This window comes from Dermacentor variabilis, chromosome 6 (genome assembly GCF_050947875.1).
Source record: "Dermacentor variabilis isolate Ectoservices chromosome 6, ASM5094787v1, whole genome shotgun sequence".
In the NCBI taxonomy this organism is placed as follows: domain Eukaryota; kingdom Metazoa; phylum Arthropoda; class Arachnida; order Ixodida; family Ixodidae; genus Dermacentor; species Dermacentor variabilis.
In genome coordinates, this window is record NC_134573.1 from 46,892,328 (window position 1) to 46,916,395 (window position 24,068).

Sequence of the window (24,068 nt, forward strand, 5' to 3'; positions counted from 1 at the left end):
CTCTTCTTTGAGCCACTCCTGCATGTTTGACATAAGCCTGTACGCAAACTCTGTATATGACTCACTTTTGCCTTTCTCATTTTCCCGAAACTTCCGACGGAACGCCTCTGCTGACAGCCTGTACTTTTTTAGCAGACTCGATTTCACTTTGTCGAAATCCTCTGCCTCCTCTCTATCCAAGCGAGCGACTACGTCGGCCGCCTCGCCGGGTAACAAAGTGAGCAAGCGCTGTGGCCACGTTTCCCGAGAGAACCCCTGCTTCTCGCACGTTCGCTCAAAGTTCACCAGGAACAAACCAATGTCCTCTCCAAGCTTAAACGGCCCCATCAGGTCAGTCATTTTGAACAATACGCGTTCTCCTGCACCGTGTGCCTGACTTCCATTACGAGTGCGTTCCATCTCTACCTCGAGACGCTTCATTTCCAAAGCGTGTTCGCGCTCTTCTTTTTCTTTCTGCTCTTTAAGTTCGCGCTCCTGTCTCTCTTTTTGCTCTCTAAGTTCGCGCTCCTGTCTCTCTTCTTGCTCTTTAAGTTCGCGCTCATGTCTTTTTGCCCTCTCCTCAATGGTCTCAAGGCATTCCGACAGCTCGTCATCCTCAGCTTCTAACTCAAGAATAGCCTTTAGCAGTTCTGGTTTTCTGAGTTTGTCTGAGACATCCAGACCCAACTCTCTTGCAAGCTCCAGCAATTTCGGTTTGCGCAACGACTTCAAATCCATGGCTGCTCTGAATGCTGCTTTCTCTACTGCCTATTATTGTCTTGCCGCAAACTAACCCGGCAGCAACGACAACCACAATTACCAGCTCTGTTTCTGACACTAACAAAAGCCTGGCAATACTCAGAAGAAGAAAGTCCCGCACTCACCAAACCTCGCAGCCAAGAATTCAGCGCAGTCGTTCCGCTGCAGGCAACCAGTCATCACACAGGGCTCGTTGCACTGCTCCCGGATGGTCGTTGAGCTGCTCAGCATACAGTCAACTGCATCTCTTCGCTGCTGGCCTCCGTTGTCGCGATCTCACCGCTGGCAGACAGTTGTTGTAATCGCACCGCTGGTACGAGTTGTTGGGAACTCGGCGCTGACGCCCGTTGTTGCACCTGGGTCGCAAGCCCCAAGGGTAGCGTTGGCCTGGCGGCCTGGGGTACAACTGGAAGCATCCGAAGGACCCGGCAAAGCATGAGTCGACTGGTAACAACAAAACAACTTGTTTATTCTAACATCGCAAAGAGTTGGCGGTCAGGTTGACCGAAGTAGAGAGACGGGAGTGCACTTTACTCAACAGAAGAAATCGGAGCCCTCTTTTGGCGTCCGGGGGCAGCTGCTTTTATACTCTCGCAGTTGAGGGCAAGAAGGAACCCCTCTATAGACGAGCACGTGACTGTGCCGCTCGGGGACAATGGGATAAGGTGACGCAGCCGTCGTGCCGGCGCCGTTCGGGCACAATGGGGAGGAGAAGGTGGCTCATACTGTCGTGTCGGCGCCGGTCGGGCACAATGGGGAGGAGAAGGTGGCTCACACTGTCGTGTCGGCGCCGGTCGGGCACAATGGGGAGGAGAAGGTGGCTCATACTGTCGTGTCGGCGCCTGTCAGACCCCCCTCGCTTCACAGTTGTTGGGAGCTCCTCTCCCCGGCTGCCGCGCTTCGACAAGCGTGGGCACCAATATGCACATACACTCACACACGCACATGAAGACACGTGGCATCGGAACATGCCTGGACGCGCTTGGCGGGGAGGCGTAGCGGCGGCGCCGAACGGGCCAAAATGTCTGCCGCTTTGTTGCAGCCGCGCCGGCTAAACCGCGCGTCGTAGGCGAAACGTAACAACCCTGATTCCGTAATGCCTCCATGACTGCTGAGGTTTCGACTGAATCAAACACTTTCTCGTGATCAATGAAAGCTATATATAAGGGTTGGTTATATTCTGCACATTTCTCTATCACTTGATTGAACGTGTGAATATGGTCTATTGTTGAGTAGCCTTTACGGAATCCTGCGTGGTCCTTTGGTTGACAGAAGTCTAAGGTGTTCCTGATTCTATTTGCAATCACCTTAGTAAATACTTTGTAGGCAACGGACAGTAAGCTGATCGGTCTATAATTTTTCAAGTCTTTGGCGTCCCCTTTCTTATGGATTAGGATTACGTTAGCGTTCTTCCAAGATTCCGGTACGCTCGAGGTCATGAGGCATTGCGTATACAGGGCGGCCAGTTTCTCTAGAACAATCTGTCCACCATCCTTCAACAAATCTGCTGTTACCTGATCCTCCCCAGCTGCCTTCCCCCTTCGCATATCTCCTAAGGCTTTCTTTACTTCTTCCGGCGTTACCTTCGGGATTTCGAATTCCTCTAGACTATTTTCTCTTCCATTATCCTCGAGGATGCCACTGGTAATGTATAAATCTCTATAGAACTCCTCAGCCACTTGAACTATCTCATCCATATTAGTAATGATATTGCCGGCTTTGTCTCTTAACGCATACATCTGATTCTTGCCAATTCCTAGTTACTTTTTCACTGTTTTTAGGCTTCCTCCGTTCCTGAGAGCATGTTCAATTCTATCCATATTATACTTCCTTATGTCGGCTGTCTTACGCTTGTTGATTAACTTCGAAAGTTCTGCAAGTTCTATTCTAGCTGTAGGGTTAGATGCTTTCATACATTGGCGTTTCTTGATCAGATCTTTCGTGTCCTGCGATAGTTTGCTGGTATCCTGCCTAACGGAGTTACCACCGAGTTCCATTGCACACTCCTTAATGATGCCCACAAGATTGTCGTTTATTGCTTCAACACTAAGGTCGTCTTCCTGAGTTAAAGCTGAATACCTGTTCTGTAGCTTGATCTGGAATTCCTCTATTTTCCCTCTTACAGCTAACTCATTGATCGGCTTCTTATGTACCAGTTTCTTCCGTTCCCTCCTCAGGTCTAGGCTAATTCGAGTTCTTACCATCCTGTGGTCACTGCAGCGCACCTTGCCGAGCACGTCCACATCTTGTATGATGCCAGGGTTAGCGCAGAGTATGAAGTCTATTTCATTTCTAGTCTCGCCGTTCGGGCTCCTCCACGTCCACTTTCGGCTTCGAGTGACTGAGCTTATCGCAGATTTCATGTTCAAAAAGCCTTTGCGGTTGCACATATTTAGAATGGGTGAATGTAGATATTTCTTCAAGTCTCGTGTTTTGGTTGCGGTAACTTCCCAAAATTATTTAGATTGGTTGCCAGGAACATTAAAAAAAACTATTTCTACTTTAGAACTATACGAAAACGGCAGCGCACAAACTGCTGATGCATCCCCCGCAAGCATGGCCTTTCATCCGAGTATGCTAGCAGTTGTTCAACTATGCGTATATGTTTAAAAATTCTTTATGCTAACACTACTTCGAGATTCATACGTAAAGCGTGTCACGAGAATTTCACTGCGCACGCGACGCAGCATTCATCGCGGCCAGATCCAGCGTCACAAGATGAGACCAACCATACTGTCTGCCCAACACACACATTTCGCTTAGTGGCAGCTCAGTATCAAGTTAAAATATGGTGTGCTTCCTTTGTTACGCACATGAACTATGACGCTAAAATCAACAAGCGTGAGCGATCACTTGCCGTAAAACATTCCGTATAGTAGAAGTGAGAACAAGAGCGCGTTATCAAATCATTCAAATGAGCAACCGATGCTATGCCCGAGTCGCCTGCGGTACATGCAGCCGGCTCGCACTACCAAATGCTCTTGCCTATAATCAAGAGCTATTGACGCAAAACATCTTTGCTAAAGCTTACCGTTCAGTGCAATTGACGTATGATGCCACAAAGTAGACACGCATACACAGACGCCAACGTTCAGACACACTGCGCACAGCTACAAGCGTTTACGTGCCTGGCGCACTCGCTGAGAATTCAAATTGACAAGCACAGATGGCGCAGCGACGCGCATGCACAGAAGCTACGCGCGCCAGGGCGCGCACGCTCCGAGAAGTCTGGGCGCCTTTTTTTTTTTTATTCTTTCTCTCTCTGCGCCCCAAGCGCGCCGGAACGGGTTGCGTTTTTTTTCATTTTTCATCATTTTTTCATGAACGAAGGAAATGCGCTGACAGGTTGTATGGTGCTGTGGGCTATCGTATGAGATTGGAACGCACACATGGATGAATGCGCTGTTTGTAAAAGCCGTAACAGGGCCCTTCAGGCGCTTGCATTATCGCCAGCGACGATGAGTAATAGAGCGCATTTGTAGCATATCGTCCAGCGTACCGCCAAATGTGATGCCCGCACGTATGTTAGTGCAAATTTTCGCTTCCGATGATAGCTCAAAGCAATCAGTACAGCAATGAGGTACTCATACGCGTGACCAGGCAAACCGCCTGCGATATACAGGGTGGGGTCAAAGAATTTGGCACATATTTCAAGTTATTCTGACATTCTTATGGGTTTATAGTGCAGGATATCATTAAAAAAAACTGCCTGATGTTAGCGATGCAGCCGAGATATGAAGGCAACGTGAAAAGTATCTGAGAATCGGACGGCAAACAACGCGCGCGCCACATGCGCGACATCGGTTCATCGCACACTCACAAAGTCCGCGTTGTGAGCTACAAAATTTACGAGTCTTTGTGCTGTTAGCTTGATGCCTGTTTGGAATGAACTTGTAGCCAAAGTTGGCGTTCATAACATCTATTATCACAATTGGATCGGCGTTTTGCTTTCTTTATTCTACTGTCACAAAAGTCATGCTATGACAACTGTGAAGACTGTCTTGGTATTGCCGAGAGCGGCTACGTAGATCATGTGGTGAACAACTGCGGAGGTATACACTATGTGTATACTAACGTCTGCAAATAATCTCTGCAGCATTCTCAGCAGTATACAACTTCTGTGGCTTATATCAAACGCAGCTCCGTATAATCCACCGGTAGCTGCGCTTGGTTACAGCGTACACGGGTTGGGCCCAGATTAATGATTTTTGTCTATTGTCAACCTATAGACGGCATGCAAACCTGAAGCAATCAGAATTTTACAGTATCGGCTGTTTTATACTTCATCTTACGCCTTACCAGAATCGCTATACGGGCTGTTCGCGCAAGTTAACATGACCTTTGGTGACGTCCCACCGTATGGCCTTCGCCAGCGGTGATATAGGAAACCGCGGAAAATAATTCGAATTGCAAAGGAGTATACGGCGTGATTTACTTAATTTGAGCCAGACTTTAACATATGCAAATGCTACGTAGCTGGAGAGAACCAAGGTAATGTTGTTCGTCATCGCTTGAAGATGCTCAGGTTATTTTTTTGCATTCCCCTGATTAGATAATTACTGTTACTTCATTTCTCAAATATTTTAATTAGATGAACATCCTCAATGATAAAATTGTAGAGCAACAGAAGAAACTCCCGATACAGCTTTCTGTTGCTCAACACGTGCTCCATAAAATTGTTTATCCGAGCGTGAAGAAGCCCGCGATTACACGCAATGTGTTTTGAGAGGCCGGTAGCGCAGCAGTATATATATATATATGTTTATGTATATCAGTGGCGTAGCCAGAAATTTCGTTCGGGTGGGGGGGCTCAAGTTGTAGCTTTAAGGGACTCTTAAGGGGACACATTCATTAATCATTAATCATGAGTCCTGATCATTAATTGACACATCTAAGTGCTCCGCGTAAAGCGTGTAATCTATTATAAGGTTTTAAAAATGCACATCACTGCCGTTCGCAGCACACTGCTCGGCGGAATTTTGAGCCGCCCCTACCCATATGACGGAAATCACCCATATGACGTCAGTGGGGCGAGCTATCCGATTGGCTGACCAGGGCGCGTGATCGATAATTTTTTCAACTTTATGGTGAAGGAATGATGTTCGTAATAGTTGGAATTTAGTTAATTTGTTTTTGTAGAAAGAAAGTAACATAAAGAGAATGCAGAAGAACAATATTTGAGTACGCTTAAAGGGACACTAAATTGAAAAATGATTTCTTCTGCATCAGTAAATTACCGTTCCACAACACCAAAAAACACCACTCTTACAACGATAAGACGTTTGGTAATCCAGAAAAAGCGCAAGAACGAAATACGGGTGGCGACGCCTACTTCAGTTCCTGCACCTGGGGGCTGTGACGTGTTGGATTTTGATGGCATCTTCTAGGGCCGTAGCGGTACAGATTGACTACATTGTGTTCTAAAGGAACCACATACTAAACATGGCAAGTTTCAGGAACCTTTATTCAGCCAACGCGGCCTAAATGCGAAAACATACTTTGGAATCCCTGACGTCACTCTGACGTACCGGCGCTGGGGTTTCGGCACGAAATTCAAATACTGATACTTGGACGTTCATTTTCTCATCTAATAATCAAACTATTTTCTTCAGATGACTGCCTGCAGGGTTCTGAAACAATGCTTCTTTAGTCTAAACTGATTTATTGTTTTGCTTTAGTGTCCCTTTAAGCACTTCCGGCACACAGAAAGTGTCGTCTGCTTGTGTTACAACGTACTCCTACTTTGACGAGAGCTCCGCCGTCAGTGTCGGTCTGTCTTTTCGCGAGTGCTATGATTCGACATTGTTGCGTTGTGGACTGTGAGCGTAGCGAGTGGCAACATGTCAAGCTCCGACATCGTGTCCCTCTGCAAGCGAGTAGACGAGCGGGCTGGCTGCAGCGCATCGAACTGCCGCTATCCGATTTGCGCGATTGCGGCAGTCACCGCAGGATTGCGCGCAGGATTTGCGCGATTGCGGCAGTCACTTTACACCGGAAGATTACTAACGCAATAGCGTTTCGCGAGTCTGGTATTAGAGTAAACGCAAGCGCAAGGGGACAGGGGCTTGCCATGTCCCCTTGCGTGTCGTTTCAGGGGATAAACAGACGCGCAAATTTGATTGGTCTGCACGGTGCTGCCAGCTGGTGGCATAGAGCTCAACCACACACAGTAGCAGTAACAAAATGGATTCTTCTTTGCTGCTGGCGTAAATTTTTCGCAGGAGTGTAATCGTTAGCACGTTGTTTTTGTAAATGTTTAGAAGGATTTACATTTGGTTAGAACAATATTAGTTCTTTCTTTGGCTGGTTAAGCTCTGCGCCAACGGGTGGCTGGAGCGTGGACGTAGACGTACTTCAGCCGTACTTCAGACTTGAGACGTACTTCAAGCTGATGAAGGAACTTCAGCGTAGAAGTACGTCTACGCTGAAGTTCCTTCATCAGCTTGAGTTTATACATCCACCGTTCCGTGGAAACGTTCAGCTAGAGTGTGATTATACTAGACGCGATCTGCGCTACGACAGAATGCTCGCAACGCACGCTGCTTCGATAGCTCTCGCTTGGGGTCGACGGCCAAGCTGCTAGCGGAGAGGTCTCGCGCGGGCGGCGGCGGCCTCCAAAACAACCCGAAGTGGACGAGGTGACGTCGCATCGTGACGCAGAACTAGTGAAGGCGGAGCTTAGCCCCGATCGCTCGGCGAACGAGTTGAGGAGGAAAAGCATGGCTCGGAGGAGAGTAACATGTAATCGCTTGTAGCTCCACTAATACGTAACGCTTCACTTAAATTGTGGTGCGAATGTTTTACTTAAGGTGCCTACAAAATTTGTCCGAACCGTTTCAGGCGCCTTTAACAGGAAACTTTAGCTCGGGTGCTCCTATCTAAATAAATGTGGAAGGAGAATTCGTTTTTCTCGGCAACCACTGCACCAAATTTGACGATGATTGTTACATTTAAGAAAACCTTGAATTCTAGTGACTGCTGGTTTCGCATTTTTCATTTAGGATGTCAATATTTTACTAAAAATTCGCCAATATTGCAAATTTTCAGAAAACGATAGAATCAAAGCTTAAAACTCTGTAACTCAAGAGTCAAAAATGTTATCACACTTCTGTGAATTTCAACTAATACCACATCTACAGCGGATAAAATTGATATGTTACACATGAATGTAAAAATATTGTATTATGGAAATACGGCTTTTGCAGAACTCTTGTACATATCGTAAGCAATTCGCGTAAGATACAAATTGACATACCAAATTTGTCCGATTTGACTGTTATAATAGATGCCTTTGACAGAAGCGTGATATCTCTTATGATGCAGAGCTATCAAATTGTAAACCTCGTGCTGCTATTCTTTTCGAACTTTCGAATTTCTGGAAATATTCTACACAACATTCAGGCCCTAACTCGAAATTCCGCTTTCAACAGACACTAGAATTTAACTTTCTCTCTCAAATATAAGGAATTTCATTAAAAGCGATCTAGAGGTTATCTCAGAAAAGCGTTTCTCTCTTTTACATGTATTTGAACATGCCGCGTTGGAGTTGGACCCGAGCTAAACATTGCTCGAAAATAATTTGTCGAGGGATAAAATACATGAATAATAATTGCATTGCCATTGCCAATTGTGCTGAAAACGAACTCTAGAACGCTACGCAGTGTCAAAGCAAGTAGAATATGTCATTTTTTATAAAAGAATATACTCGTGCGTGCCAAAAATTGTGCCTAAAATAACTGATATCAATGCTTCGATTTTTTTTGTCTATTTAATATGTAAAGAAAATGATACACGAACTTTAGAACTATATCAGTTCGAAACCAGCAAGCAGTGCATGCCGCTGATATGAAAAATGTAACGGCTATGAAATGAACAAGTTGAGGACAAATATATTAATGAAACTTTGTCATTCAAGAGCAGCGTTTGCATTCATGTACGTATGCAACGGCCAGTGCAAAATATCAATGACACTGGCATTCGTTCCAATGTTTTACGCAGAAGCAGCTGTCACCGGTCGTGTATCGTGAGTAATTGCACCGAAATTATAGTCGCCACAAAGAGCACGTATAAAAACAGGAGTTCTGCAAAATAAATGAGGGCGAGTCAAATGAAAGTGAGCCAAGGCGAAGATATGACAAACAGGGTACTTTATTTAAAAGTAGCCTCCATGAGAATTTAGACATTTGTCCCATTGGCTAACGAGTCACGTGATTCCGGTCTCATAAAATTCCTTGGGTTGCTGCTTTAAAAAGGCTGCAACTGACTCTTTCACGTCATTGTCCGACACGAATCTGATTCCCTTGAGCTGTTTATTTCGGTTGCCCCAAAATGTGGAAGTAACAAGGCGACAGGTCTGAGCTGTATGGCGAATGTTACAGCGTTTCCCACTTGAAATTTGCCAGTTTTGCATTAAACACATCAGAGATGTGAGGACGGGCATTCTTGTGGAAGAAGATGACCCCATTCGTCAATTTTCCACGTCGTTTGTTCCTGATTGCAACACGCGGCCGTTCCGGCGTTTCACAGTATTGGAAACAATTGATAGTCTCAAGATTTAGCAAATTCTATCAATAATTGTCCCTGACAATCGAAAAAAAAAAGTCAACGCCACCTTTCCGGCAGAAATGACGGTTTTTGCTTTCTTTGGGCGTGATGAATTCGAACGTTTCCTCTGTAAGCTTAGCCGTCGTGTCTCAGGCTCGTAATAGTGGCACCATGGTTCATCCCTGATAACAATTGCAGACAAGTCGTCACCCTCTTTGTGATACCGGATCAGATCAGTCAAGGCAGCACCGAACTTCTCCGTCTTGTGGAGGTGTTTCAAAATCTTGGGCATCCATTGAGCACACAAAAGCCGCTAACAGAGATGTTCATGAATTATGGCGTGAACTGAACCGTGACTGTTGTTCACACGCTCTGCCAGTTCATCGATGCTTATCCTCCGTTCTTGTCTCATTAGCTCATCAACATTTGCAATTTTCTTAAGGGTGATTTCCCGACGGAATTTAGCCCCGTTTCAAATCGTCTTTGCAATTTTCACGTCCTTCTTTGAACCGTGTGCTCCAAAGCTTCACAGTGGCCAATGAAATGCGATGTTAAACGTACACGGAAGCCACACGGCGTCTAATTTCTTTTTGGGAAACACGTTCCGCAGTCAAAAACTTCACGGCACCACGCTGTTCAACTTTTGGAGTTTCCGTTATGTCACGCAACCATGTTCAACCCAGTGTACGAGAGCATTACAGAACCGTTATCGTCACACCTGCGTGTCACTTTTGTAAATGAGACATCCCTCTCTTCTGCGCACATACCTTGCAGATAAGGGAACCGAACTATTTTTGCGCGGCGGAGGTAGGCTCGCTTTCATTTGGCTCGCCCTGGTACATTAAAAATGCGAAGATACAATGGGATACATAAACACGAACATAGAGCTTGATAATGGGTAAAAAAATGTCACTGGAAAAAAAGTTCACTGCACGTATGCACGAAACCTCGCAACAAGATATTTAAATGTACGTATAAGTCTCCAATAAATCTACGTATCTAAAAAAAAAGTCAAGGTATATAATGCGCCAAACAAGGCAAATAAACATGTTGCGCAATCACAGATTCACAGGATCCTAGATACCGCCTCCATTCTATCCACTCCCGCCGATGTATCGCCCGCGACGGAAGACGGCTAGCTTGCTCTCCGCCTTCCTCCTTTGCGCACACAAGACAGTCACCATGGTCGGCTCGCCTATTCCAGCTCTCCTCCCCTTGCGCTTTCACTCGCACATACAGCATGCGGCGCTCGGTAACATTGTTATCGCTCTTGGTCTTTATACGAAACATGAGGGCGACGATGACGGCAGGAAAGCACCTGGAGTATCCATATAATTGCTATCGCAATAATATGATAAAAGTATCCGGCGATTGAAGCATCCCATAACCCATTGCTTTGCGTGAAAGAAGAAGTAACAAAATCGAACTTTCACCATGCGACAATTCGCTGCGTCGCAACAAATCTTTTTCCCCCGTTTTGTGGGGCGGATGCACCGAAATGTAAATACGCAAAGGAAAATATGTTGGCCACAATGGAATGCCTATATTGCGCACGTAATGTGGCTACCGAAAAAATATCGAAAAAAACGTGAGACGCTTGGTCCACCAAGAACCATACGCATACCGCTCGGTATCCTACACCTGCTTGACAAGACTTTCTGGAGAGGTTGCGCTCAAGCGAACGCGGTGCAATCCGTTGAGTCCCCACAGTGATGGCGGCGACTGACCATTCTTTCTTTTTCTCCCATGTTAGCCAGCAAGCGTCCAAAACTCTGCCAGGCGAAAATGCTCTCGGCCAGAGAAAACCGAACGCGCCCCGAAGTGCGCCGCGCGGTGGTCCAGGCAACACGAGAAAAGCGTATGCGCTCTGGCTGCCTCTGGCAGCCCGCGGGTAGGGTAGCGAGAACAAAAAAAATGAAGACGCTCAATGTTTCCTCGCGAATAAAAGTCAAAGTAGAAAAAATAAATAGGAACGTAGTTACCTTGGCTGGCTTTAGTGTCTTGACACGGATGCTTTGGCGTAGGTGAAAAAAATTTCATACTTTTTCATGACATGCCGGCACAAATGAACCACCACAACACTTCGTCTCATCGGACCTCGCGGCGTGCTTTGTCAAGTTGTCTAATAGTGTGTTGATTTGGCTTGTCTCATTGTATGTTCCGATGTAAGACTTTAGAATAGTCAATGCACCTTTGGCGTCAAATGTTTATAACATTAAACTCACAAAGTTCCAAAATTGAAAATCTAAAGCACGATTTTCAAAATGTCAACGCATCTTTCAGATCAAACGTTTATGAGATTTACAGCCATAAAGTTTCGGAATTTGTATTCATGTGCTCTGTAGATTCCGCGGCCTCCGCAAGATGACACGGCGAACTCGTTTGTCATCAAAGCGCCCTTGAAACTTTGTGCTCGTATGGGGCTAATTGGCGTTATTTGACTCCCGGTACATGCGCGTTGCTGCGAAATCCAGCCCGAGTTCTCAATGTTCGCAATGAAATTTTACTGGCCTAAGATGCGGAAGGATATCGAACAGTACGTCGCCAGCTGCTCTCAATGCCAGCTCTAGAAGCGTCCGTCAGAAGCGCCACACGGCCTGCTTCAACCAGTTCCTCTTCTAGCGTCCCCTTTGAGCAAGTTGGCATAGATCTTCTGGGCCCTTTCCCGCGATCCTCCAAGGGCAATCGTTGGCTTATAGTTTGCGTAGGTCACCTTACCCGCTATTGTGAGATCGCCGCATTGCCATCGGCCACAGCTACAGAAGTTTCTATCTTCTTAAAGGCTCACGTAATACTCCGACATGGACCTCCTCGCTGAGTCATCAGCGATTCTGGGCGACAGTTTACCGTGGACGTGGTTGAAGAAACCCTTCGTCTGTGTTCATGTAGCTTCCGTCATTCTACGCCCTACCATTCACAAACTAATGGTCTGGTGGAGCACACAAACAGAACGCTTGCCAACATGCTGTCCATGTACGTCGACTCAGCACACAAGGATTGAGACAGTATCTTGCCTTCCATTACCTATGCCTTCAATACCGCGAGACACGAGACCACTGGTTACTCACCATTTTTTCTTCTTTATGCTTGTCCGCCGCGCTACACCCTCGACACCATATTTCCCTACTACGCTCATGACAGCGAATCAGTTCACGAGATGCTCTGTCGAGCAGAAGAAGCGTGACGCCTCGCTAGGCTACGAACCTTGGAATCGCAGGACCGGTCCAAGATACGCTATGACGGGCGTCACCGCCACGTTTACTTCGATCCTGGTGACCTTGTGTGGCTCTGGACGCCATTGCGGAAGCGTGGCTTGTGCCAGAAGTTTCTCGCCCACTACGACGGCCCTTACGTTATTCTGGAGCGCCTCAGCAAAGTGAACTACCGCATTGCGCGTCTCACGAGCAGTGGACGACGCTCGGCCAAGGCTGAAGGGACACACGTCGCGCGTGTGAGGCGTTACAACCCACGAGATGCCTGACTCACCCGGCGGGCTTCGTCTGCCAGCGGGGAAATTTCACTAGCTTTGTCATGAACCACGGCTGCCGCGCAGACGACCAGAGGGATGAAATAGAACAACGACGTTAGCCAAGCTGGCCGTGGGACCGTTAAACACCTCGTGTGTAACAATATTTTAGAGCATGAAAAAGACCCCCCCCCCATTTTAGACAAAATGCAGAGTGAATTCCGGCGCCGGGGGTTGATTTGGTCGGTGGTGCATGGACAGCCGAAAAAATTTTGGGGGAGGGCTGAAGCCCCATAAGCCCCCTGGCTACGCCCCTGATATATATATATATATATATATATATATATATATATATATATATATATATATATATATATATATATATATCTGTGTGTATGTGTGTGTGCATATACGTGAATGTGTGTGTGTGGGTGACATTTCCCCGCTGCCAGACGAAGCCCGCCGGGCGAGTCAGGTATCTCGTGGGTTATAACGCCTCAGACGCGCGACGTGTGTCACTTGAATACCGCCATATACACACACACACACAAACAGATATATATATGGAATTGACAAGAGGAAATATACACCTTATCGACTCTCGTCTATAGACAATCTAAAGACAAAGAATGAACAACAATAAATAGAGGCTGTACCGACTTTTGTCTATATATGGTAGTCTATAGAGGGGAAGTAGACAAAAAAGAAACAAATAACTTATCGACATTTTTCTATAGACCGTCTGTAGACTGCAATTATACAAAAAGAACTAGAAATCTTATCGACTTTCGTTTATAGAAAGTCTATAGACAAACACTAGACAAAAATAGACTGCATCGACTTTCGTCTATAGGTGTTTGTTGTGGGGAAGTAGACAAAAAAGAAACTAACATCATATCAACTTTTTTCTATAGACTGCGAACAGACAAAAAGAAATAGAAACATTACCCACTTTCGTCTGTAGACAATCTATAGACTTTGTGTCAACAAAAGTCCAAACCTATAGAAAGGCCAGGTCGTCTATAAAAGGTCTATAGACTTTCTATAGACAGTCTAAAGTCATTTTTGTATGGGTAGTTTCATCTATATTGCTCATAATTTTTTCTTTTGTAATTGATGTTGCTCTGTATTGGAATGCATACATGTTTTTTATGCTTGTCATTTGTCTGTAGTTTAAGTTTGATATACATATGTCAAACTCGCACGCCTTTTTCTTCACTTGTTCTTTCTTCATTTTTGTTTATTTCTATTTAACTTGATCTCTTATATTTGTTACGCTTTTTGACCTGTATGCTAATGCCATGATATAGATTTAATTTTCTGCCATATAGTAATTCCTCTCACCGCCTAACCTTTTCCAGAGGCCGCAATACAGCCTTTGACTAAGGTACCTCCTTTTGTATTTCATATCCATCAAAACTTGTAACTACACAGAAGCAATAAAACAACTGAAAAATGCACTTTGTCAATTTGCAGTCCAGTGACAATACAACAAAGCAAAGCAAATGAACCGTGTAAAAAAGAAAGAAATAGTTTCCGAAGAAATAGATAGCTGACATATCACAAAAGGAAGCTGGAGGGGGAGGGGATGGAGTGGTGCAGTTAGTAGCTAATGCAGTGATCAGGCCGTAACATATAAATAATGATATGCAATATAATAAAAAATTAATGAACGAAAAAGTTAACACGGGCGTCGAATAAAACCTATCATGGTTGTGCACTGTTAAACATTTATTTCGATAGCAAAGTGGGACATAAGATGCGACACTATTCCTCCAAACAGGAGTAGTACACGAAGTACCAAATCGTGCTCGCATTTTTTCGTGCTCGCATTTCAATAATGAACCACATAAATGCCTGTTCTTATTTACTTTACTTCCTTCTGAGAAGTGTCACTGTGTCATACATCAAACAAGCGTCGGCTAGGAAACAGCACACCCAGCAAAGTCCTGGTGGGTACTTATTTTGTCTCTCACGGCCGCAGACCAGCAGATGCCCGTTACCAAGGTACAGAACCCACCCTACTCACAAAGTATGAGCAGACAAAGTCTCGTGCTCCCGCTGCCATCCTTGTATAATTGTGCACAGTTGGAGGTCGCAGACTGAACATTGCTGGGGTGCCACTGTCCTGGGTAGTGCGCCATTGGCCACTGGTGATATTGCCACATGCATCTTCAGTGTCGACATAGTTAGCTGTCATGAAGATCACGTCATCACGCCAGAATTTGTGTAGCAGAGAACATGCCATGACAACGTAGTCTGCATTTTGTGGCCTCAGATTGATGGCACGCCGAAAGATCCTGAATCAAGAGACCATCACTCCGAAAGCATTTTCAACACCCCACCTCCTGCAAATTTAAGTAAAAAAAAACATTCAACATAAGCAAGGGAAAATTTTGTGCTTTTGGTTACCGGGCTCTGCTTAGACGCTAATTAAAGATGCGCTTGTTTTCATTCTGGCACCTCCCAGAATATGGCCGCAGAAAATCCAGACGAAGTTGAAATGCCTCATCACCGACGAAAACGTGAGGAGCAACGATGTTTGTGCCTGGCAGATGCTTTGGAGGTTGAAGGCCGAGCAAACCCTCTTCCAGTGATTTTGCAAAGCGAGAAACAGACAATGTGCCACCATCACTTTGACGTCCATACGCTCCAATATCAACGCATATGAATTCGAGATTGCTGTCCACAGTGGCCATGAGGACGACTGAGTATGTGCCCTGTAATAAAATAAGACTAAAGCGCATGTTATGAAAATATGACCTACTTCGTTAAAAACCTTATAGTTGTAAAACAAGTTTCCTGAATTAGCAGGAGCGTGTATCTGAATGTGCTTGTCGTCGACAGCACAACTACATTGAGGGAAATTCCATTTTTCCTCGAATCCTTGTGCTACCTTTTGCCAGGCTTCAGATGTCGCCACCTTAGTAATGAAAAAAAAGTCGCTCATAGCGTGTGAATAAACATTTGTTCAATAAAAGCATACCCGAAGCAAGCTAGCTCATGCACACAGGTACTTCAGAAAGCTAGCTGAAGGAGTTGGTTTGTAACGGCACTGTTTGTGGCGCAAATAAACAGCCTCCATGTGTCGTGAATAAATGCGTACCTTTAGGTATAAAGGTTGCAGTGTTCTCCGTAGCAGCCTGCATACGTTATGCACAATGGTCGCCACCGTCGAGGTGCCAACCCTGAAGCTAATAGCAACATCTTGCTTGCACATGCCAAATGCGAGGTACCTCAAGAACAAGGTGCTAAGATTGAAAACACAGAACTCGAATTAAAGGGAAAAATAAAGAAAGCTTATGTTCCGTTTAACAGTACAGGAGAACAAAGGAAAACATCGCAGCGTGATGAGACACAACGTCTGCTCTGCCTGCTCTTTTTTTTTATTTAGTTCATTGTATACGCACAATACACAATACCGTTTGGACCCACAGCCTTCGTGGCCAGTTTGGGGTCCAATAACAAAATAGACATAAGAACAGCGTACTTATTGTACGAGACAACTTAAACATGTAATGTTATTGGGGCCGGATCCCTCCAGAAAAAGGGAGAAGCAGCACGCGATAGCACAAACACACATCGGACTTGTATTGACGTACACGACACAGATAACGGCACACACACGTGACAATGCCTCATAGGCGACATGCACTATCTCTATGGATGGGTGGATTATGATTGGCCTACAGTTCCGGCGGAAGCGTGTGTCGCCTTGTCTGAGACCTCGTGGAACTGATGCTGGCCAGCGGGGTCGGACAGCAGTGTCGGCCGGCGGGTCGGACAGCCGTGTAGGACGTCCGGGTCGGACAGCTGGGTCGGACGGCCGGGACGGACGGCTGGGTCGGACAGCCGGGTTGGACGGCCGGGTCGGACCGCGTCGCGGGGCTCAGGTAGCCGGCCGCAGTCACCGGGTCGCGTCCACAGCTGGCGGGGTAGCCCTGTGGCCGCTCACCCGAATGCTCGACCGCCCCGGTTCAGGACCGCCAGCCTCCTGGACCAGTGCCCAGTGGAAGAGCGGGGCGAGGTAACCTCCCAGCAGGCGACAGTGTTGCTTCGGGTGTGGCGTATTGGCGCGGGCGGCGATAGCTCCTCTGGGCCAGACGCCCAGCGAGGAAGCTGTTTTCCGTCGACCGCCGAACCTCGCGCACTGCTCACGCTACGGGCCACACACTCTCGCGCCACGCTTTTCGAAGCGCCACTGCCGACGCTCCCAAATTGGTGTCGATGATGATGATGATGATGATGGCTCTCTTGCGGGTATTCGCACAGATTCGCTGTCATCTTCGCCACCGCACGGCGCACTGTCTTCGTATGTTTATACTTTCCACTCCCGCGTACCATATATTATGACAAAACACATGTTATGAAATCATTTTTACATGGAAAATATAGAATAAACAAAAGACTGTCATGACAATAGGGGATACAAATAGAAAAGGCATGTAAACATTCATGAAAGAAGTTTTTAAAGCATTGCACAAAGTTTTGGGTGGTCTTTACACTGAGTGAGTGTGCGTTCCATATTAGAGCACCGTTGAACTCCACGAGTATCTGTCCATATAAATTATGACATGGTGGTAAGTTTATAGAGTTGTTACTAGCTGCCCTCGTGTTTCGTGCCGGAAAATTAAATATTTAGATATTTAGCTGATTATTATAACTGTACTGGAGAAGAACGAGCAGCACAAACTGCTTCGAGAAAGACGAGGAGAACGAGTGGTTGGAAGCCTTGTGCCGGTGTTGCCGAAGCTCTGTGTCCGCTCGCTGCGGTGCTCTGCTTTCTGAGCGTTTTATCAATTGAACTATAACGCCTCTTGACATTTGGTGGACGTGCTGGGCCCTTCCCAAACCTGGAACTCCGAAGCCGGACGCTCCCTACCGTTTCTGCCATGCCTCAGGACGCCGCGCAGCCCGATCCTCACCTGGCATCGCCTGTCGTCTGCTCCGGTGCTCTATGCCAACGAGATCAACCGGTCTTCAGCGGCAACGACGACCATGACGTGGAGGATTGGCTCTCGTCATACGATCGCATGAGTGCTCATAACGAATGGAATGAAAAAGACAAACTGACTAACATCATCTTCTATCGTTGTGGAGTCGCTAATCTCTGGTTCCAGAATCATGAATCCAACCTTTCCATCTGGACAGCATTTACCCATTGTTTCAAAGAAGTCTTCGGTGGCCCTGCTGTGCGCAAGCTTCACGCAGAACAATGCTTGCGTGGTCGCGCTCAGCAAAAAGGGTGAAAACTTCACCAGCTACATTCAGGACGTAGTTGACCTTATCCGGCGCATTAATCCCGCGATGCCCGACTCTGGAAAGATCATTAAGTGCATAGAGGATAACGCCTTCCAAATGCTCTTGGCGAAAAATCCTAAAACGATTGTCGACGTCATTACACTGTACCAGAGCTACGATGAGCTCCGCAAACAACGCCTTTTACGCGCCGGGCTGCCGTGGCCGACGACACGATTTCGGCTTTAACCAACAGTTCCAGTGCTGCTCGCGCCCACTCTTTGTTTCCCGACCAAATCAAGCGATTCATTCGCGGAGAAGTTGCGCCCCAACTGTCACAGCTGCCTGTTACCCAGTCCTCTGAGTCCTCTTTGTTCCCGGAACTCCGACGCGTCATACATGAACAAGTCACCGACGCCCTACCCTTCGCTAATCAGCCACCTTCAGCGCCGGTTCCGCTCAGATACGCTGCCGTCGTCGCCAGGCAAACACCACCGCCCGAAGCTGCGCACTACACCCCCACAAGCGGCTTCTACGCCTCGCCTTCTCCAGCTGCGAACTGCTTGCCCAGAAGCGACTTCTGCGCGCCTCCACAGAGCCTACGCCCAGCTCAGAACTGCGCAAAGCTACCTAGGTCTCCTGTTGATAATCTGTCGCGTAGCCAAGACAACCGGCCAATCTGCTTCACGTGTGGCTTTGCTGGCCACGTGGCATGGTTCTGCCGCCGGCGGGGTTGGTATCCTCCCGATACTACGAGATTTCAAGGGAATGCACCTGACTCCCAGTCCCGCTATTCGCTGCAGTTCCGCACTTCGCTCCATCTCCTATTTCCCCGAAGTTTCAACACTCGTCGGTCTCCATCTCCCCGTCGGCGTTCCCTCTCCCCCATCCTCCGCCGCCCTCGAGCTGTGGAGGAAAACTAAAAGGTGCAGGTCCGGAGGCATGAACTGCGATCTCCTCGAACTACTGAATCCCTCGTTTATTCCCTACGCATGTCATTGAGATTTTTGCCGAAGGTGTCGCCGTTCCCGCGCTTGTTGACACGGCAGCCACAGTTTCCGTGATTGCCGACCAGCTTCGCCGTACGCTCCGAAAAGTCGCGACGCCCTTTTCTGTCATTTCGCTACGCACAGCAAGCGCTGAGCCAATTAAGCCCTTAGGAACATGTACCGTCCATGTCGCCATAAAAGACTGTTTACCCCACATTGAGTTTGTTTTTCCTCCCCGATGCTCTCATGCCATAATTCTCGGATGGGACTTCCTCTCATCTCATCACGCCGTGATTGCTTGTGCACGTGCAGAACATGCGCTGACTCCATTTTGCGGCAGTCCTGAAGATTTGCCTCCACTTTCTGCTCGAGCGTTCGTCGCCACCGATACTGATATCCCTCCTTTCTCTTCCGCTCTTGTAGGCGTTTCCTGTGCTGCTTTCTACGATTCCGCACTTCTTTTCACGCCATCTCAACTTGCTCCACGCCGTCTTCCCTTCTTGCTTCCCTTTGCTCTCCTCCCCTTTCGCGAGGGCTCCAGCGCACTTTACGTTTCGAACCCGTTTTTGTGTTCATCAAGCTTACATCATGGCTAGTCCGTCGTTTTTGCTGATGAATTCGACACGAGCTCTGTGTACGATGTGCCTGACGACTCGACTCCTCTTCAAGTTGACGCCATGGCTCTCCCTGTCTCTGGGCCTGCGCCTGCATGTGACCGAACGTTTGCTCCATTTATTGATCCTAACCTCATTCCGAGTCAGCGTACGCGGATCGTCGACCTTCTTAACCAATTTCGAACTTCTTTGGACCTCCAAGAACAATTATGAGGACGTACCTTCGCAGTCGATCATCACATCGACACTGGCAGCCACGCACCTCTACGCCAACGTCCATACCATGTGTCCGCGACGGAGCGCCGTGTCATCGATGAGCACGTGGGATACATGCTTCGACGCGGCGTGATACAGCGATCACACAGGCCCTGGGCTTCTCCGGTAGTGCTGGTGAAAAAGAAACATGGGACTATTCGTTTTTGTGTGAACTATCGACGACTAAACAAGATAACCTTGAAAGATTTCCATCCTCTTCCCCGTATCGAGGACGCACTGGACTGTCTCCAAGGCGCCGAATTCTTTTCGTCCTTAGACTTCCGATCCGGTTATTGGCTGGTCCCGGTAGCTGACGCAGACCGCTCGAAAACAGCATTTGTTACGCTTGACGGCTCTATGAATTTGCCGTGATGCCCTTTGGGCCTCTGTAATGCGCCTGCCACGTTTGGAAGAATGCTGGATAATATCCTCCGGGGTCTCAAATGGCAGACATGCCTTTGTTATCTCGATGACATCGTCATCTTTTCCCCAGACTTTTCTTCTCACCTGTTCCGACTCAAACGCGTGCTCACTTGCCTTGCCGACTCTGGACTCCAGCTCAACTTAAAGAAGTGTCGCTTCGCCGCCCTGCAGCTAGTCATCCTTGGTCACGTTGTTTCGAAAGATGGTGTCCTCCCAGATACAACCAAACTCCAAGCCGTTTCCGTATTCACGCGACTAAAGACCACAAAAGAACTCCGCAGCTTCATCGGATTATGCTCCTATTTTGGTCGTTTGGTCCGCACCTTTGGCACCATAATAGCGCCTTTGGCGCAGCTTCTCGCGGGTAACCACGACCTCTTGGCCTAGCCGCCAGTTTGCGATGCCACGTTCACGATGCTGCGTCGTCTTCTAACCTCACTTCCCATATTCCGACATTTTGACCCGAGCGCACCGACAGAAATACACACGGATGCCGGTGGCGTCGGCGTTGGCGCTGTTCTTGCACAACGGAAAACTGGCTTCGATGAATACGTTGTTGCCTTCGCTAGTTGCGCACTCACGAAAGTGGAAGCAAAATTCTCCGTTACAGAAAAAGGATGCCTGGCTATCATTTGTGCCATAACTAAGTTTCGTACATATCTCTACGTCCACCCGTTGGACGTTGTCGTGCACCACCATGCACTCTGCTAGCTGTCGTCCTTGAAAGATCATTCAGGTCGCCTCGCTCGATGGACGCTTCGCCTGCAAGAGTATGCTATTCGAGTGATGTACCGCTCTGGCCGTTAACATTCGCACGCGGATGCCTTGTCTCGCTCCCCAGTGTCAGGCCAGCCCAATCATCAGAAGGTACAAATATGAGAGTCCTCCCTCACCGCCATGGATATGCGGAGCAGAAGGATCCATGGATTGTTGCTATGCTGGCTATTCTGTGAGACCAATCAGCGCCTTCTACTGGCCGTACATTGCGTCGGCAAGCCCCCCACTTTGATGTTCTTGACGGGCTCCTATAGAGCCGTAACTACCTCTCGGACGGGCGCAAATGGTTACTCGTGGTTCCTCGGCATCTACGTTCGGGCATATGTGCAGCGTTTCACGATGACCCGCAATGCGCACATGCAGGAGTACTAAAAACACGCGCGCGCCTGCGAATTCCTTATTACTGGCGCGGGATGTACTGATTCGCCCGCCAATATGTCCGCTCCTACCTCGCTTGCCAACGCCGCAAGAATACACCTCATGCCTGAGCTACTGCACTGCAACTATTGCCTTGTCCAGGACGGTCCTCTGACCGGGTCGGAGTTGATATTTATTGGCCCCCTCCCAGTACTTCAGATGGCAACCACTGGATGATAGTGGCGATAGACCATCTCACACGCTACGCCGAAACTTCGCCTGTGCCCCACGCATCTGCGCGGGATGTTGCCTGGTTCCTTCTGCGTAACATCATACTTCGCCATGGAGTCCCCAGTGAATTTCTGAGCGACAGAGGCCGCGTCTTTCTGTCAGATGTTATAGAAGCCCTGCTCAAGGAATTCAGCGCAATTCACCGTACATATACTGCATACCACCCGCAAACTAATGGCATGACTGATCGCTTTAACCGCACTCTTGGCGATATGGTAGCCATGTACGCCGCATGTGACCAAACCTATTGGGAACGAATTCTACCCTTCATGGCGTACGCTTATAATACCGCCACACAGACCACTACAGGATTTTCCCCGTTCTTTCTTCTTCACGGACGCGAGCCTTCCTGCACAATGGACACCATCCTTCCGTATCGCCGCGACACAACGGAAGCTACTACCCTATCCGAGGCTCCTGCATGCGCGGAAGAGTGCCTGAAGCTCGCCCGAACATTTACTTCGGAAAACCAGCAGCGACAGAAGCACCTTCGGGATGTTCCCTCTACTCCGGCACCCTATGCCCCTGACTCACTAGTCTGCTTTGGGCTCCCACAACCAGCCCTGGACTTTCAGCCAAGGTTCTGTCCAAGTACCAGGGTCCCTTCCGTGTCGTCAGTCAAACGTCTCCTGTGAACTATTTGACAGAACCCCTTGAGCTGTCCTCCGATAAGCGCCGCCGAGGGCGCGAAATCGTGCATGTTGAGCGCCTCAAGCCGTACTTTGATCCACCTGTGTTATCTTGCCCGTAGGTCGCCGATACCGCTCCTCTTCTCCGGGGAGGCAATTTTACTGGAGAACTAGCAGCAGAAACTGCTTCGACAAACACGACGACAACGAGTGGTTGGAAGCCTGGTGCCTGTGTTGCCGAAGCTCTGTGTCCGCTCACTGCGGTGCTCTGCTATCTGAGCGCTTTATGAATTGAGCTATAACGCCTCTTGACATTACGTATTCTTGCATTAACTACCTGAACAGAACATGAAGCAATTCAAACAGAGGTTTACTTGGATGAGCATGTTTAGAAAAGGTAACTACTCGTAGCGCCCATTTTTGAAGACTGACGACAGGTTCAACATAGGTTTTGTACGTACTGCCCCAAGACGTTAAAGAATAACATAGGTGACTGTGCATAATACCAAAGTAAAATATCCAGAACTTGTGGGTAAAAACATCGACAGGCTTTTAAGAATACATGACAACCATACGCCAACTTGGAACATACCTTACCCCTGCGCAGAGTAACAGACTGGAGCGCACTATCTCAGTTCGACCTCTCTGTCCTCCCTATCATTAAATTCTATTCTTCTAACCTTACCGATTTGATATTTCCCATGTATATCAGATTCAAAGGGTCTGTCCCTCTCTCACACACACACATGCACACGCACACGTGCACGATCCGTCCCCTCTCATCATCAAAACTCCACCCTGCTGCAAGATGTAAACGCAACAGGAGCGACGTCCTGCCCTTCCCAATCGGCGAGGGCAAAGGTTGCCTCCGTTGAGGTGATGCAGTGTCCAATCTCCATTCCGGTCAGACAAGGATCCATTTCGCTTTTCTAGGCATCGCCGATGCTCTAGGAAAAGGTTCTTGAGTGCGGTTAAATAAATACGTGTGGTTAAATAAATACAGGAACAGAAAAATACAAGGTTTGAGCAACATTTCATGATCTACATTGTTGTTCTGTTTCGACCAGACAAGAATGGTGTATGTAGAGATAACTGCATGCAGAAATGGCATATCATTTTCTTTTGCCTATAAATGCAACACTATAAGAGATATATAAGCGTAAAATTGTGTTTCATGCGGTTTGTCAAGCAGTGTTCCCTAAATTGAACAAGATTTAAACAGATATACCAGAATAAGCTTTCAGTGTTCTTTCCTGAACATCACTATAGTAGCAGTCACAGCGTCAAAACGGTTAAAAAACGTAGGGTGAGATAACACACATCCCAAGTGGTGCCAGGCACTGACTGAGACCAATGCTGGTTAGGTATAGCATGCCTACCTCCTGAGTGCAATAGCGAGCAGTGCACGTGAGGGCAGTGGTTCGCGCACGACGTGAAGCCTTGTGAAACCTTCGACAAGTCAGTGCAGGGCTTCAAAGGTTTCCCGTGACATCCTGTAATACATTTTGAAGTATTCCTTGTCTCCCACACACACAAAAGATTTATCCTTTTCCATGTGTATCTATAGGAACCCCGGGGCAATTGCTTCCTGTACAAGTTCGAACTGGCCGTTGTGTAGAATTCCGACTCCTGCTTCCGGTTCTCCCAAGTAGGGCGTACCCACAAGCACCAGTGGCTTAGGAGCTTCATGAAGAATTTCTTTTTCTCCAGCTCACACAGTTCATTTAAAAAAAAGCTTCACGGTATC

The 24,068-nt window shown here is 47.5% G+C and overlaps 1 pseudogene; it reads right to left on the reverse strand.

The window, feature by feature from the left end:
- Positions 1-14,616: 14,616 nt before the first annotated feature.
- LOC142584151 (uncharacterized) lies at positions 14,617-15,477 on the reverse strand (annotated as a pseudogene).
- Positions 15,478-24,068: the final 8,591 nt, after the last annotated feature.